At 39.1% G+C, this 17,480-nt stretch overlaps 1 protein-coding gene across 1 annotated transcript in view; it reads left to right on the top strand.

The window, feature by feature from the left end:
• The first annotated feature begins 1,612 nt into the window (after positions 1 to 1,612).
• The window catches only part of LOC124260513 (ergothioneine biosynthesis protein 1-like), a 65,262-nt gene continuing 49,394 nt past the window's right edge, over positions 1,613 to 17,480 (top strand). Inside the window, exon 1 of the mRNA XM_046694842.1 lies at positions 1,613 to 1,741. The gene's annotated coding sequence lies outside the window, so the exon portion shown is untranslated. The remainder of the gene's footprint in view (positions 1,742 to 17,480) is intronic.

Here is a 17,480-nt window from a genome sequence, read left to right as displayed (position 1 = left end):
TATAGGTGTATATCGTGTATAGTGTAGGCGTATGACATGTGTGATATAGGTGTATATCATGAACAGTGTAGGCGTTTGACGCGTGTAGTATAGGTGTATATCATTAACAGTGTAGGCGTGTGTTGTGTATAGTATAGGTGTATATCATATACAGTGTAGGCATGTGACATGTATTGCATGAACAGTGTAGGTGTTTGTCATGTATAGTATAGGTGTATATTATGAACAGTCTAGGCGTGTGTTGTGTATAGTATAGGCGTATATCATGAATAGAGTTGGCGTATGTCGTTTATAGTATAGGTGTATATCATGAACAGTGTAGGTGTGTGTCGTGTATAGTGAAGGTGTATATCATGTACAATGTAGGCGTATGTCGTGTATAGTATATGTGTATATCATGAACAGTGTATTAATATATCATGTATAGTATAGGTGTACATCATGAACAGTGTAGGATTGTGTTGTGCATAGTATAGGTGTATATCATGAATAGTGTTGGCGTATGTCGTGTATAGTATAGGTATATATCATGTACAGTGTAGGCATATGTCATGTATAGTATAGGTGTATATCGTGTATAGTGTAGGAGTATGTCATGTATAGTATAGGTATATATCATGTACAGTGTAGGCATATGTCGTGTATAGTATAGGTATATATTATGAACAGTGTAGACATATGTCATATATAGTATAGTTGTGTATCGTGTATAGTGTAGGAGTATGTCATGTATGATATAGGTGTATATCATGAACAGTGTAGGCGTGTGTCGTGTATAGTATAGGTGTATATCATGAACAGTGTAGGCGTATGTCGTGTATAGTATAGGTGTATATCATGAATAGTGTAGGCATATGTCGTGTATAGTATAGGTGTATATCATGAACAGTGTAGGCGTGTGTTGTGTATAGTATACGTGTATATCATGAATAGTGTTGGCGTATGTCGTGTATAGTATAGGTATATATCATGTACAGTGTAGGCATATGTCGTGTATAGCATAGCATAGGATAGGAGTATATTATGAACAGTGTAGACATATGTCATGTATAGTATAGGTGTATATCGTGTATAGTGTATGCGTATGTCGTGTATAGTATAGGTGTATATCATGAACAGTGTAGGCGTATATTGTGCACAATATAGGCGCATATCATGTACGGTATAGGTGTATATAATGCACGCTACATGTGTGCATCATATTCAGTATGGATATGTACGGTATAACTGTATACCATGTACATTATGGATGTGGATTATGTTAAGGTGTTAAATCCTCTACTGTGTAGGTGTACATAATGCACATCACAGGTGTATATCTTGTACAGTAAATGCGTATATAGGGTTCAGTTTAGGCATATATTATGTTTTGTCCCTATTAACATTATCTTGTTGGGATAGTCCACGCAAACATAACGGGAAAAGACAGATGTACTGTCACGTGCCGTTCGACATTTGGGAGAAGAAATCAGGTAAATAGACAGGTGTTTAAAGATATGTGTTCGGGGTTCAGACAGAGGTGAATCTGACCTACAGCCACACTCCCAGCTCCGATTGGATAACGGCAGGGGTGCGCTAAATACATCCAAAGCACGTGACACACATTTGACGTGACATTTTGAATAAATAGCGACATTTGCCGTGTCCTTGCCAAATCTTGACAGGAGTTGAGGAGTTGTAAGAGTTTTGTTGGCTTCCGACCTCCAGTGTAATCCGCCCCATCGCTAGCACGCTGACCAGGGTGAGTAGCGTCTACTCCTCACGCTGTGCCTGTAAATAATTTTTAAGATTATGTCCTTTTGAGAGCCTCCAACAGTTTTTACAAAAAAGTCAACAGGAAAGCTACACATTAGACCATTCGTTGTTTAGGAGGACTGTTTTCAAGCTCGAGCGTGTCAGCCGTGTAACGTTGTGGACTGCGACACTTCGTGGCGTGAATGAGACATTATGACCTTACTGTAATCTCGCTGTATATATCCTAATGCAAGATCATAGTCTGGGACGTACTTCAGTCTTGCTTCTGGTTCCTTAGGCGCTCAACTGATGTGAAAGACGAGCTGTAGTTATCCTGTCCATGGGTCGACCATTATCGTGCTTAAATACACATTTAGATGTCCGACATAAAGGACAACACCACATCCTGAACAACGTAACGCTGCGCTGCCCAGCGGTTTCCACTATAACCAACATTTTTAATAGTGCAATCTCCTTACCAACAGTTTTCTGGTTAAGGCGGATACAATCACAAACCACGACATTTTGGCATCCTTAAGCTTTGGGGTTTGTTCAAGTTTTGATATTACATTCATCCACTCAAACAAAAGAGGTTCGACATTGGTGATGACGTGCCTGGCGATGAAGTCAGGTTTGGACTGTCTGTTGACCACCTTGAGCTAAGCGTGGTGTCATTAATGGCGTTGTCATGGGTTCCTATCAAGTTTCGTGGAACAGATCATACAATCAGTGACGGTGCATTTTCATGTGCGGAAGGTAACGCGAGGCTTGCTACTACAAGGTGGATCGATTGCGCTATTGATAGCATTAAATCTTGTCTGGTATGACAAATAATTGGACTTTCAAAGAAACTGTCATACCATAAGCATTATGAATTTCATACATCTTCTGAAATTTCAAGGGTATTTCGAAAATAGTTTTGAACAGGCACTTTGAGATGTTTGAATGCCAACAAAAATATGTTATATCTACACCGATGTGTTTGAAGACAGTGAGCAATAATTATCATCAGCAGTTTGTACGATCAGAAACGTGATATAGCATGAATGTTATAGGCTTAAACATATAAATCATAATAAATAATAAATTTTGTCGTTGAGTATAGATACGCTAAACCCATTCCCAAACCGATAAGCGTACGTTTATTGTTAAATCTTTACCCCGTTTAATACATTATATTTGTCAAGTCGTGAGATCCGGTTATCAGTCACAGCGAAACATTCGGTGATGTAACTGTGATGTGTTAGACCAGGCCAGGAGCAGTGGGGCAAGTAAGTGTGTTAGTTGGGGTTGTGCAGAGCTATAGCTGGTGTTGGGGATTGTATCGGCAAATTGACACTATGTATACCAAAAGCAGTCAATTGGGGCGTTGCGGTATCTGTATTTACACCTCGCGCAAACAGGTAATTTGCGGTGTCCGCCCGTTGGAGCTGCCACTGTGTGCAAAGAGCAAACACTATTAGCCACGTAGGATTATATACGACTGGAATGAAGTTACTAAATTATTTGATGTCATGCCATGTTTTAGTGCAAACCGACAAATAACATGACTTGTGGTGTTTTCCTTAGTCGCCGTTTAACTGTTGACAGGGTAATACCGAATTCCTGTCTGATTTGACACTGGGCATCGTCACACGCCCTTTCAGATATGTGGTGTAAAAGGTCAGTTCACAAATTGAGTATCGTGTGTGTCCACTCTTGGCGTTGATGCAGGTTTGACAACGACGACATATAGACGACACTGTGCGATTGAAGAAAGATTAGGGAATGTTGTTCCTTGTCTGAATTAACGTTTGTTCCAAGTCAGCTTACGTCAAAGTCTGATTCTGGGCTTGACCTAAACGTCTCCCTATTTCGCCCCAAGCATGCTCTGGGCACAGGGGACAGGTCCGGAGAAACAGCTGGCCATGGGAGTACCTTCCGGTTCTGCTGTCTCTGGAAATATATCACAACACGAGCGACATGTGGACGGGCATTATCTTGCTGAAGCGTGAAGTTACGTCTCTGTCCTTGAATGAACGGCCGCACATCAGGCCCATTGATCTCATCCCTGTATCGCAGACCTTGCAGATTGCCATTGACAGTGACTGCCACCACCAAGCTGTCGACGTTGAACAACGCACGCGTCATCACACCGTTTACCTCGCTGTCTGTACACCATTGTCCTGCCACCTGAGTAAATGACATCTCGACTCGTCAGTGAAACAAACTCCATCCCTATCTTGTCTCCTGTACCGTAAACGTGCCTGTCGGTGACGTTGGAGCATAATTGGGTGTTTTACAGGCCGTCGTCCTCGGATATTGTGCTCCCTTAGTCGGTTCCGGACAGTCCTGGAACTGATTGGACGTAAGCCAAGAATGGTCTAAGAAGTCAAACTGGCAGTCTGGAATCGATTCCTTAGATGGGTCAGCCGAATGTGGTTGTCTTGCTGACATGACATCACGCGTGGACGGCCGGTCCGAGGCAAATCTCTCTTGTTCCCATTATGTTGAAAACGTCTCCATAGAGATAAGATGATGGACATCAAAATGTCTGGTCACTTCATTTGGGTCTATTCCAGTCTCCAGCATACCCAGGAGGCGGAGACGCTGGCTTTCTGTTAGCCGTGGCATGAGTGAGTGAGTTAAAATTGAAAGTCACATCGGAAATATTTCAGCCATATCGTGACTAAAAGCAAGTTATAATTGCGTCATAAATTAAAAAAACACCCTGTCGGCGAAGGACAGTGAAAATAACAAGAATATCACAGATATAATTGTAAAACTAGTATGAAAATCTGTTAAAAACAATACAATACAATATATAAAACGGGCTATATATCGCCAACAACTGAAGGTAGAGCACCAGGATCGACATCATCCCTTCAACCATTGCCGATTGTAGTCAAAATTAGCTATAATTAAAGGAACACATACTCTACGATTAAAAACACGTGGTATGAGAAAAGTTCCAATGAAATGGGACTTACAGACCTTCTCAGGAAACAATGATTTTACGCTACTTCAATCCCCTTTAAAGGTAATGCCACTAACAGTCAACGTCATTAATTCAACATGTATATTACTATAAAGATCCTTCATCGTTTTTACATTGAAATACTTATCCCTTGTGATGGAAAAATCAATACAGTCAAGTGGTGACATGCTTGACCGTGATTCTTTCATCACAAGGGATACAAAACGGAGGATTCTCACCTTTTATTAAGTATTCATGTGTATATCGCGTAGCCGTAGGATGACGTTCGCGCAATTTAGGTTGGAAATAACGTGTTTTCCACAATATTTGAAGGCTAGAGATTAATCAACCAAGCTTCAATTTTCAATATCAGGATTGTGAACTTCAGGTGTCAAAAAGAATGGAAAACGTGAGCGCGACAAATATATACACACAAAATACTCACAAACCATAGAGTAATTCAGTTATTTATATTTTGATTAAATATTTTTAGTGTGCAGGCGGTTCTCTTATCTTTACTAATATTTAGTTCACGATTCATTTTTAGTTCACGATTCATTTTGAGTGAACAAACGATTTCCTGTCACACAAATAGGTAGCAATCGTGGAATTGATCTCCGACTTCACTTGATCTTTTACATATCAGGTAAATTAGATTGAAGAATAATTTACATCCCTGGTTGAGCCACCACAAAATGAGTTGATGTTCTGAAAGTGAGTAATATTCGACAGTTTCAGTTCTTGAAAATAAAGATTTTAAACCCAGAGATTATAATAATTGTTACCTCTTTACAGGATTATTCTGTCATATTTATATTGGCTAACATACCGTTTTCTTAATTTACCCTTTCACAATTTAATTCTCGAAACCCCAAAGTCCAGAAACTCTCCGCACTGTGTTTTTGACAAAATTCAACATGCAGTTATCATGAATATGATAATGTGGTGACACGTGGCCCTGTTCATAGAGCTCAGATCACAAATCAGGTGAAGTTAAGCAACGGTGAACGCGGAGAGTCCTCGGATGGGTGACCGTGGTTGGCAGCTTAAAACACTGGAAAAAAAGTCCACATCTACAAGCTTGGAAATGTCTTGGAAAGATGATGTTTCCAAGACATTTCCAATTTTGGAAAGATGATGTTTCCAAGACATATGAGATTTCCAAAAAATTCCAATTTTGGAAATGTCCACAAGGGGAGATAACTGGTGGGAGATGGTAAATGATTGTAGTTTGCACGCCCCAAGACCTAATCCCCTGTTAATTGATGAGTGAATCAAGGCAGTTAAGATTCACCAATTAACAAGGCTTGTTAATTCATGAGTGAGTCAAGTCAGTGAAGACGGCCTCTGGAAGGAAAACCAAGCTCCAAGTTTCGGGGTGTTCTCTTTTTGGTTCAGGCTCATAACGCCGACCTTTCGACCCAACTTTACGGTTGGGTGAAATCTGAAGGTCGACGTCCTGAGACTAGTTTCACTTTGCCAGTTAATAATGGATTACGAGGACAATGCAGGATCAAAGTGTTGTTAGAGGAGGATAATCCGGATTATGCGGATGAGAGCGCACCTAATGAGAAGATGACAACAGATGACAGATTTTTATTAGTTGACAGATTTTAGCATTTTTAATAAATACATCGTAAATTCATATAGCATACATTTTTTCACAGATTTTAACCTAAATGCAATAAGTGGGATGCTGAATCAGCAAACTGCCTCACGGACAGTGTTCCTTGTTCAAGCTGGTGACAGATGTTATCCAGTCGTCGCTCCAAATCCCTGTATTTCCTCTTCTTGGACGGACGCTTCTGGCCAACAGCATACTGGACTAGCTTGTTTTCGGTGTTGGTCTGTTCTCGTGACAAGAACGACACAATCTCGAAAATGTTTGGATGAGCCTTGCCGACGTATTTCTTCAGGCGGGAATGCCATCCTTCTAGGTGGTTGTTTGTTCTTGGCCCATCTGAGTTGCGGTGGTTCCATTGCGTCAAGTGCAGATCTCCCTCCACCCAGAAGTTGGTCATGTAGTCCCCGAGTTGTCGGCACCGGTCATCATCTGGCATCGTCGCCAAGGTATCCAGTCACAGGTCCTCTACCTGAAGAAGAAAAGATACATTAATTAATGTTACTGAATATACAGGGCAAAATAACACCTTTATTACACAACCTATTGGGGTGGAGTTAACTATTTGTTTTAAAATTACTTACCTCCTGTGCAGGCACCAAAGGCAAGACGGCACATCTCCGGACGAATCTCTTGATCTCGTCATCGTCCTGGTAGGCCATCTGGAGATGGTGCTGCTGGCTTCTCCTCCATACACACTGGGTGAAGTGGAAGAAGCAGCCCTTCCAGTCGCTTCGGGGGAACACGACCGCAGAGGCGTTTCTGGCGGCAACCTCATAGTCCATCTGCAACAAAATATTGGAATATCATGATACTAATATTCACAACAATGGACAGAAACAGTGCATGGGTTTATAATAAGCATGTAACTTGCATTATTCTCTCCGAAAAAAAAGAAGCATTCATTTGTATTTACCTGGATCTTCTGCGGATCCAAATGATGACCTCTGGTCGCGGCTGCATCGACAAGTAGTCTGAACATCCTGGTGTAAGTATCCTCTTTCTTAGCTGGCAGGAAGAAGAATACCAAAGGAAACATGTTCCCATCTACCATGCCATGGATAGTGTACAACTGGTGAAATATGGTCGGCGCCACGTAGAATGTGCCATCTCCGTAGATGGTGTCTGATTCGCAGAGATGACAAGTGACAAGTGCGACGAGTTCACCTTATCAAAACATCTAGAGTAGATTATCCTAAGCCTAATCAGAACCTAAACTTCAAAGAAAACCGCAGGTCGGCGTCCTGAGACTAGTGGAAAATCGAAAGGTCGGCGTCGTGACACGACACCGACACCCTCTTTTTGCCTGCACGTACTGTTTTGAGATTGAAATTACTGGACCGTACTAATCCTTACAACAATGGGGATTAAAGCTACAGTCTGTTGTAGAAAAGCAAGTGTGCCAGCGCTTGTTGGTAAACAGTAAAGTTTATCACATTTTGTTTATTGCATATAGCAATAGCAAATATACGAATATGAGTTATTTGAAAATATGATGACATTTCTAATTTTACTAATATTGCATGTAACATCATATGCATACACAATATTGCATGTATACAAATATACAAAAATGAATCGTCTGACAAATATGATGATATTTTAAATCAGCAAATACATAAATAAGCGTTAAATGTTACACCAGGAAATATATACTTTTGTGCACTGTGCATTATACATATGAGGGGCGGAGGGGTAGCCTAATTGTTAAAGCATTGGCTCGTCACGCCGAAGACCCGGGTTCGAATCCCCACATGGGTACAATGTGTGAAGCCCATTTCAGGTGTCCCCCGCCGTGTTGTTGCTGGAGTATTGCTAAAAGCGGCGTAAACCCAAATTCAGTTAGTCTGTATTGTGACCTGATTTTTACCTGATGAAGGAGCAAGCATACGCTCCGAAACGTCGTGTTATTCACAATAAAGAAGTTGACATCCATAAATCTTGCTTTTCTTATTAAAAAGGTAAGTTATTTAAATCTGCTGAGCTGTAGGTTTGTTAAACATGTCGCGATGTGATTATCGCTCTAACACACCTGAGAGATTCGTCAACAGTGTGGTATGCACAGGCGGTGAAAGTTGTATTGTATTGAATTTGGTTGGTTGCATATTGTTTTGTGTTGAGCTGTCAATTTGTATGAATGTGTGAATGACGAACCTCGCATAAGTATGACATTAAAATCAGACTGAAATTAACATGATTCCATGGTCAATGTCGCAATGTTGGTGAAATGGTAGTATACGGAAGTTTGTTTCAGATTTTTCTATAATCCCTTCTTTTCTGCAGATAAAATTATTTAAAAATTAACGAATAATGCCATGCTTCTCTCAGAGTGAGGGAAGATAATTTATGTAGTGTTTCTTATCAAATTAGATATTTCTTTTTCGTCTGAATGGAATTTACAAATTACGTATGTTTTGTGTGAATGTGTATGCATACACTCATATATAACATCTAACTTGATAGGTATTAAAATCAGGCCGTTTGTAACCACAATGACTATATTGGTTGGAACACTTGAAGAACGAACTGAACTGGAACAGTAACATTTCTCATGTCATCATGTGAAATTCAAACATTGAATGAAATAAATGCTGTACGATGAAATGGATCAGAGAACATTATAATGGAATAAATGACGCTTAATGACACATGCAATGACAATAAATATATAATCATTATGTTAGTTAACTCATGGCCAGACACATCAAACTGGTACTGATAGATTTATATCTAATATGTAAAAATACCGTATTTTTTAGTACCTGAAATACGATTACACGAATTCGGAATGAGATATTTTAATCTGAAACCAAATTATTAGGATGCAGTTTACTAAAGTAGAACTTAAATAATCTCCAAAAGTTTGGTCATTCTCAAACTGAATCAGATCTCACTTATACTGCAGTAAACAGTATGGGGATACATAACGAAACATATCACTTGAGTGATAACAACTCCCTGTTTATTGAATAGAGCGGCATTTCGATGTACATCGTTCAGGATAAACAAGCTGATTGAATGTTTACTGATACGATCACTTTGACAGTGGAGTGGATTTCGACTTTGTCATACTGAAGTTGATTTACAGCTAGAATCTGTCAATCAGCTGTTCAATTACCATCCACTCAGCCTGTTTACAATTTGTTGATCTTACTCTCCTGCTGCCCCCATCCAACGATGTGCTACTTGCTAAATTATCTGTTAAGTTGCTGGTTGTCATTATGCATATATACTTCTATTCACCTGGTTGTAGTAACTTTTATATTGATAACGGTGTGGGAATAAATTTGGAAACTCCCCTCTATGCATCAACAAGAAATTGGCATTTGTAAAGTCGTACTTTAAGAATGTGGTGTCCTCTCACTTTGCCAGTTTCATTGTCAAGCAGTTAATTAAAGTTAATGGTGCAACAAAGGGGGATTAGTAGGGCATTCAACACTTTGCCAATTTATTTCATTTTACAAAATTTACAAAAATATATACGATTCATGTTATATATAAAGTTACTGATATTCAAAAATAAACAAATTATACATATATAACATAATAGTTTATAGTCACATGATGTTTCTTTAACATTTTTATCATTTTAAGCAGGTGATTAGTGTTGTAATTTTAGTTACAGATAAATAAATGATACATATATAACATATAATCATGTAATGTCATTTTAATCAAATACAAATATTTACAATCCCACTTAGTGGGAGACAACATAAGAAATTGATAATTGAAGCTCCAAATTGTGAACAGTTATTGATTAAAATTGTTTTGCATGTGGTGAACACTGTTCACTGTAGTTTAATCAATATTTATTCTTGTACCACTAGTAGTGAACAGTGGGATTGACAAACAGTGTGTCCCCTATATTAATGTCGCTCCCCAAACTAATACATATTACAACAGTCCTTCAAAGATTAGATAATGCAGTGTCCAAGTTGCTGCATCCCAGTCTAATACGACAATGTAAAATTTAGTTAGTTCTCAATCCATAGTTCTGCACAATTTCGTGTCCACTAGGCTGTCCCACCGCCAACTGTCACTAGACAATTGGTCCATACAGCAATACATATGTGAATGGAATTTGTAAGTGTAACAGTTAAAATGTTACCTTGTCGTAAACGTGTTGAGTGGTATTGGCACTGTTTATCACTGTTAAAAAGTGGATGCTAACATACATAAATAGGCTTGACTTAAGAACTGGTTCTTAACAAGCAGGCAAAAAACATGACTAGAACCGATTGTTGACTTTGTGAATAGGCTAGGATTTAGAAGTGGTTACTAGCACTTAATGATTAGGCTGGTATTCAGAAGTGGATACTTGCACTCGATATATGTGGTGTCCATGTGTGTGCTATATTACAGCCAAAGAAGCATCATTTGTTAACATTTTCAGCCACCATTTCTAATAATTGTCTTAATACACTACATCTTTTGCACCAAGCATATTTCTATTTACATTCTCTGTAAAATGTAAAGAAATTCAAATAATACCATATCAATGTATAATAATAATAATAATGATAATAATAATCAAAAAGTCCCAATCTAATACAGTTCCAGGGCCTGATGGCATTCGAAACCGGTACTGGAAACAGTTCCCCTGTGTCCAAGCACCAATACTTTTGCTGTGCCAGTCCTTTCCTATTCCTTTGGACTAGTTGATTGGACAAAACAAGACATCCAGAGTCTTAACCGTCTGACCAGAAGGATCATGTCTGATAACAGAGCCCACCACCCTAGTTCCTCTCTTAACCGTTTATACATGCCAATCAATTCTGGAGGTCGGGGTTTGATTAATGTGGAAGCTCTTCATGATAGAATTTTATTGTGTACTACTGCACATATTTATTTATCGGATGATACTCTGGTGATGCACGTGAAGACTCACGATGAAAGCAAGGAATTCCACAGCTATTTTAAGCGTGCCAAGGTTGTTGGAGAGAATTTGAGATTTGAGGTTGATTTTGTTGATGGCGATATACTGCTGGACGTTACAGTGATCGGAGTAAACCAGGTGAAGTCCTTCACCAAGTCTGCCCAGAGTCGGTCTTTAGTGGAGAAGCTTTCTGAGAAGCCATTACATCGTGTGTACATGCAGTGTGTTGAACAGAATAGCAATCCCACCGACTCCTTCGCCTGGATGAAGTCGGATGGTCGTAAATGTGAAACTGAGGGCTTCCTTTTTGCTGCTCAGGACCAGTCACTTCCCACTCGCAATCGCCTAAATGGAATTCTTAAAGAAAATATCAATATGAAATGTCGACTCTGCAATGAATTCACGGAGACTGTCCAACATCTTGTCAGTTGATGCCCTTCCTTGGCACAAACATCATATCTTAAACGACATAATGGCATGGCTCGTTGCTTTTACTACCGTCTCCGACATACCTGTGGTTTTGACTCCGAGGTCCATCCATGGTACGACCCTGAACATGTCCAGGGCGTCATGGAAAATGACGCTTTCAAACTTCTCTGGAATAGGCCCATATACAGCCTCAGAAGAATTCCTGCCAACAAATCTGATCTTGTCCTTTTTGATAAAGCCAATGAATTTATTTATATCATTGAATGTTCTGTCCCTTTTGACACCAATGTGATTGGCAAGATTCAGGAAAAGCATGATAAATATGCGGACCTCGCCTTTGAAATGTCTCGCTTGCATCCCAAGTACACTGTCGCCAGGCTCCCCATTGTTCTCGGTGCCCTTGGTTTGGTACCTCCTGATCTCTTGGCGCAGATCAGGAGAGTGCCCGGGTTCTCCACCGGGAGTACAGCCCTTCTGACACTCTGGGTAATGCAGAAGGCTGCAGTGTTGGGGAGCCTTCATATTCTCCGGAAAGTTCTTGGTGGGTTCGACTAGGCAGCGTTTCCTGGGAGAAGTCCCATTCGCTGTCTGGGCTGCGTGTAGAGGGGGCAAGGGCCCTGAGTTGATGATGAGCCTTACCAGCCTGACTGTGCCAGGATCACCCGAACCCTCTCGGTCACGGTCGAGGGAGCAAGGGCTGACCAGTTTGCAGCTAGGTTTCGTAATTAGACTGTTGGCTGGAAACATTAATCGCTCTGGATCAGTGGCCCTTATATAGTCTCCCTGCTTCAAAGGATTAACCGCCAATACATTGATTGATTGCTCATTATTGGCTAACTAAATTACTTTTTTAAAGAATGGCGGACATCATGCAATTAGTTGCCAGGTGTGCTATCTTGGGTGACCAATGGGACTATACACCAATGTGTAAAACCTGAAACGATAGATAACTTTTTCGCATATTAGACTGTTAAAACACACATGACATGGAACAGGATACCTTGTCAGCTGCAGATGAATGACATCTCATTCCTTTATGTGGATATTGATGGATACATTCCCAGAACAAGGTAATAGCCTGATATTGTTGCTATAACTTTAGTCTGTTTTAATTTTAATATTTGCATTTTGTTTTTATTTATTTGTTATGGCATTCAACAGAATCATTTTTTTTTTTGCCGTGAAGTGTAATGAGACAGACAGCATACACTAGGTCGCACTCAGGGCGTGTGTGTGAAATATGATACACGTTGGCAATCTATAAAATGTCTAGATATTACAATCATCAGACAACATGTACAACGTCAGACGTATCGCCTGTGAACAGAGAGGGGAAATGTTCTTCACAAACATGTGAGGAATAGTAGTTAAAGAAAACAATATTGAGTACATTTATTTGTTAATGCGGTTACACATTTGACAGTTGATCATTGGATCCAATAGTATTTTCATTATTAGATATGACTGTATCAAGTATGTTCCGGCAAGGAGAGAACTTGTCTCCAGTTTTTGTTTTCATTATTTCTTAATGATCTTAAAGATGCTTTAGCTTCAGATTCATGTTGTGGTTTGCAACTTAAACCCGGTGATTTCCAGAACCGCTTAGATACGCTCATTACACTTTTTGCCTTGCTATATGCTGATGATACCGTCCTTATGTCCTCTGATCCTTGTGATTTGCAAAATATATTAGATTCTTTTCATAATTATTGCACAAAATGGAAACTTAAAATTAACACATCCAAATCCAAAATTCTTATTTTCGGTGGATCCGCAAAAGAATATAAAGAAGTTTCAAAATTGGACATACTATCCTGGAAAATGTAGATTATTATCCCTATCTTGGCATTACACTGCAACAGAATAGTAAATTTACTAACACCAAACGTATACTGGTGGAAAAGTCAACAAAAGCAATGTTCTTTGTATTAGGCCAAGGCAGAAAAAATTTAAACTTTCCATTGATTGTCATTTGAAATTGTTTGATTGTATGGTCACCTCGATTCTTTTATTTGGATGTGAGGTCTGGGGTTTTGAAAATACTTCTTGCATTGAAAATGTCCATCAACGCTTTCTAAAATATTTAGTATCACTCAGGAAAAGTACACCTAACTTTATGTTATATGGCGAGTTTGGTAGATTCCTACTTGTAAATGTTATCAAAAGCAGAATGGTATGTTTTGGGACTAAACTTTTAACCAGAAAATCATCGAAATTATGCCTCTTAATATATAAATTAATATTCAACGATTATATATTTGGCAAGTGTGAACATAAATGGATAATCTATCTTGAGAAAATTTTCGACAATCTTGGACTGAGTTTTATCTGGAAATCCCAAAATTTTAAAAGTATATATTGGCTTAAAAGTGTTATCAACAGCAAATTCAAAGATATTTATCAGTAAACATGGATCTCAACAATTAAAACCTCATCCAAAGCAACCACTTATAAGATCCATCTCTCAACTTTGAACCATACCTAAATTTTCTGCATTACAATAACTTGTTAAAATTTCGAACTTCAAATCATTTTCTTCCAATCGAGACAGGTAGATGGCGACGAATCCCAGTAAATGATAGAAGGTGTACTATGTGTAACCTAAATGATATTGGTGACGAATTTCATTATTTATTTATATGTCCCAAATTAGAATTAGAAAGAGAAAAATATATCCAGAAGTATTATTATATTAGACTAAATATGTTTAAAATGAATATCCTATTTAACACCAAGAAACTAGGAACTTTAAGAAAACTCTCAAGTTTTTGTAAAATAACTAAGGCTGTATTTAAGAAATAATTTCAATAACTTTATATGTAACTAGCACGATGTACATTGCACCTATCATACCGTTTGTATATACTTTTTATGTTGCATATAAATGTAAATATTATTTATGTACCTCTTATGCTACAGTTTGCAGCCTGATTGAATAAAATCAAAAGTTCAGTTCAGTCAGTCGGGTAATATGAGTGGTGTTATCACTAATTATACCTTTTATAAATTCATTGACAGACCATCAAGTGAATGATGACAAATAACATGTGTAGGTTTACCACCAAACAAGGGTTACAGCAAGAGAGTAGTAATCGCTGTATTGCATGCAAGTTTGATTGCCTGAAAAACAAACAACTTATGGGCCGACACTGTTTTGAGGATACGAACAGAGCTTCGTTGTTACATTAGAAATATATGTAAGCATTTGCTGTGTACTTAGTTAAAAACTGTATGTACCTATGTACCTAAGTAAAATTTCAGATTTATTTTGCAATGGCAAAGTGGGATTGTTTAGTTTATGGATTCAAATATATATCAAATGTGTGTTTTTGATATCATAGCATACGTAATAGACACCATATTTTTACATGATTAAATATTGAGGTAAAAAAACACAGAAATAGGATCAAATTGGATCAGTCACTAAACCATCTAAACATTTGAAAATCTGAAAAAAGCCTACACTGCTGGGATAATTTATTACAATCAGACAAGAACTACCGGGGATAGTTTCAAATAACGGCATCTGATAGGCATCCACCCTTCCTAATGTCCCACTGATTGGTATTAACCTATTTCGTCTAATGTTTAAAACAGGTAAACAGTAGCAATTAGACGACCCAGGCATAGTCAGGGTTGAGTGTCTTTGCTCGTTAGACGAAGTAGGCATGTGGACCAATCCATTTCAAACTTAACAGGGTTGTTACCACAAAATAAAAACAAAGACAACATAGATATATTTCATCGTATATTTTTATTATTTATTATTTTACTGTGCTTATTTGCATATATATCTTACACATTGAAACTTCATTGCTTAAATGCTCCTGCACGACGAGGACCTTGGTCAACTACCACATACTGTCGGCGTCTTGATGGTCCACGTCTGTTTCCTCTCTGCTGTGCACGTTTCACCACAGTTGTAGACTGTTCCCTCTTGATGAGCTGAATGAAATCAAATATATTCGGGTGGCATGGGGTGAGGGAGTTGATCTTGCTGTGTCAACCTTCAATGTTGTTGTTTGTTCTGTGTCCATCATTAGCAAAGTGGTTCCAAATCAGTTGGTCCCAGGCCATCACATCACAGAGATGTTCCAGGTTGGAGGTTGTGTAAAATTTCAAAATTCGGTTGTTATCCCCTTGGTCAACTATCAGGAACCGGTCCCCTGCATCTGTAGTTGTCCTGTCTCTCTCCAGTTGAAAGTCAGCTTGTGTCTTTGGCAGCTTGGGTAGATTCTTGTTTGCACGTACATGTATTCATGTGGCCACCATCTGGTCATATACCAACGGATTCGTGGGTTCTTTTAAGTGCACAGGGTTGTGTACTGTACACTAGGGATTGTGGCAACACGGAAAGAGTCTGCACACAAAGTTGACTCCAAGGTTTTTACACCCGGTCACAAGTGGGCTTGATGCCGGCACCTCAACCTCGCTGGATCAGTAGCCTGGCGCCTTAGCCAGACCGCCCAGCGCGCCCCCGGTAAGCATCTTGAGGGTTTAGTCTCTTTCGCCTACATCTCAATTCGCCTTAAAAAACAATGTAGGCGAATTGGGATTAAAGAATGCACCCCTACTCTTATAATGAACCTGACTCACTGAGTGTTGATTGACTGTTGTTATAAGGATATGTAGTTGAGTAAACAGGATTAGTGCATCCACTGAGAAGTTAAAACAGGATTAAAATAAAATGACAGGGATTAATGCATGCGATGATGAGATGTAGTTAATTCCTCACTGTGAAATACCAAGTTGTCATAAGGATATGTAGTTGAGTAAAGAGGATAAGATCTGTTGTCACAAGTGACAAGCTCAAGACTTGCGCATGATTGTGTTTAAAATAATTACAAACAAATAGAGACAAAATTTAAGCTTTTAAGACAGAGACTTCAGACGGCCGGCAGTTCCTGGTGGTAGACGACGGTGATGAAAACAGGATTCTAATCTTCACAACCGCAGAGATGATGGATATCCTTGCTGTAGCCGAAACAGTGTACATGGATGGAACATGCTTTTTCCATTATACACAAGCTGTTTGGAGACAAGTTTCGAGAAAGGCCTAGTCAACGACTACAGGAACAATCCAACTTTCAACTCCCATGTGCGACGTGCTGCTTCTCTTCCCCTCCTCCCGGTGGATCAGGTCCATGATGCGTGGATGGATACATTGACTGCGTCTCCAGATGTTTAGGGTGTTGCTGCCTTCAACGACTACATGACCTCTACATGGGTAGACTACGACGCAAGATTCCCGCCTCGTATCTGGAACCAGCATGAAAATACAGGACCCAGAACCAACAATCATTTGGAGGGTTTTCACAACGGCTTCAAGAAACTCGTCGGAAAGCATCACCCGAACATATATGAATTCGCCATTGCTATAAAGAAATTGGAAACAGCGAACAGACTGGCACGCAGACAGATCGATCATGTCCGCACCAAATCAAGGATCTACCGAAACCTTGAGAGTCGCTTGGACAGACTTAGAGAGCAATTTGCTTCTGAAGTGAGAATGGACAATGTCACGATAGTGATCGGAAAATGACAAATAACAGAATAAATAACAGACAAATAACAGAAATAAATTCGTTAAAAAAACTTTCTTTTTGTCCTTCAACTACTTCAACTAGAAGATGATGTGATGATATGATGTGATATAAGATAAATAAATTATCATTTCATTGTGGTCAGAAAATGATAAGTAACTAGAAGAGTCCATTTTTAGATCATAGGGGTGTCACTAGTTTACCATTGCGTAATCAACAGTCAACAGACCATGACATGTTGTTTTAAGACTGTAGGCGAAATGGGATGTAGGCGAAATGAGAACATGCCATTTTGAGACCCCCAAGACCTCCAATAGC

This window comes from Haliotis rubra, unplaced genomic scaffold, assembly GCF_003918875.1.
Source record: "Haliotis rubra isolate DU_JTF1 unplaced genomic scaffold, ASM391887v1 Scf767, whole genome shotgun sequence".
NCBI lineage: Eukaryota > Metazoa > Mollusca > Gastropoda > Lepetellida > Haliotidae > Haliotis > Haliotis rubra.
This window is presented reverse-complemented; position numbering and strand designations above follow the sequence as displayed.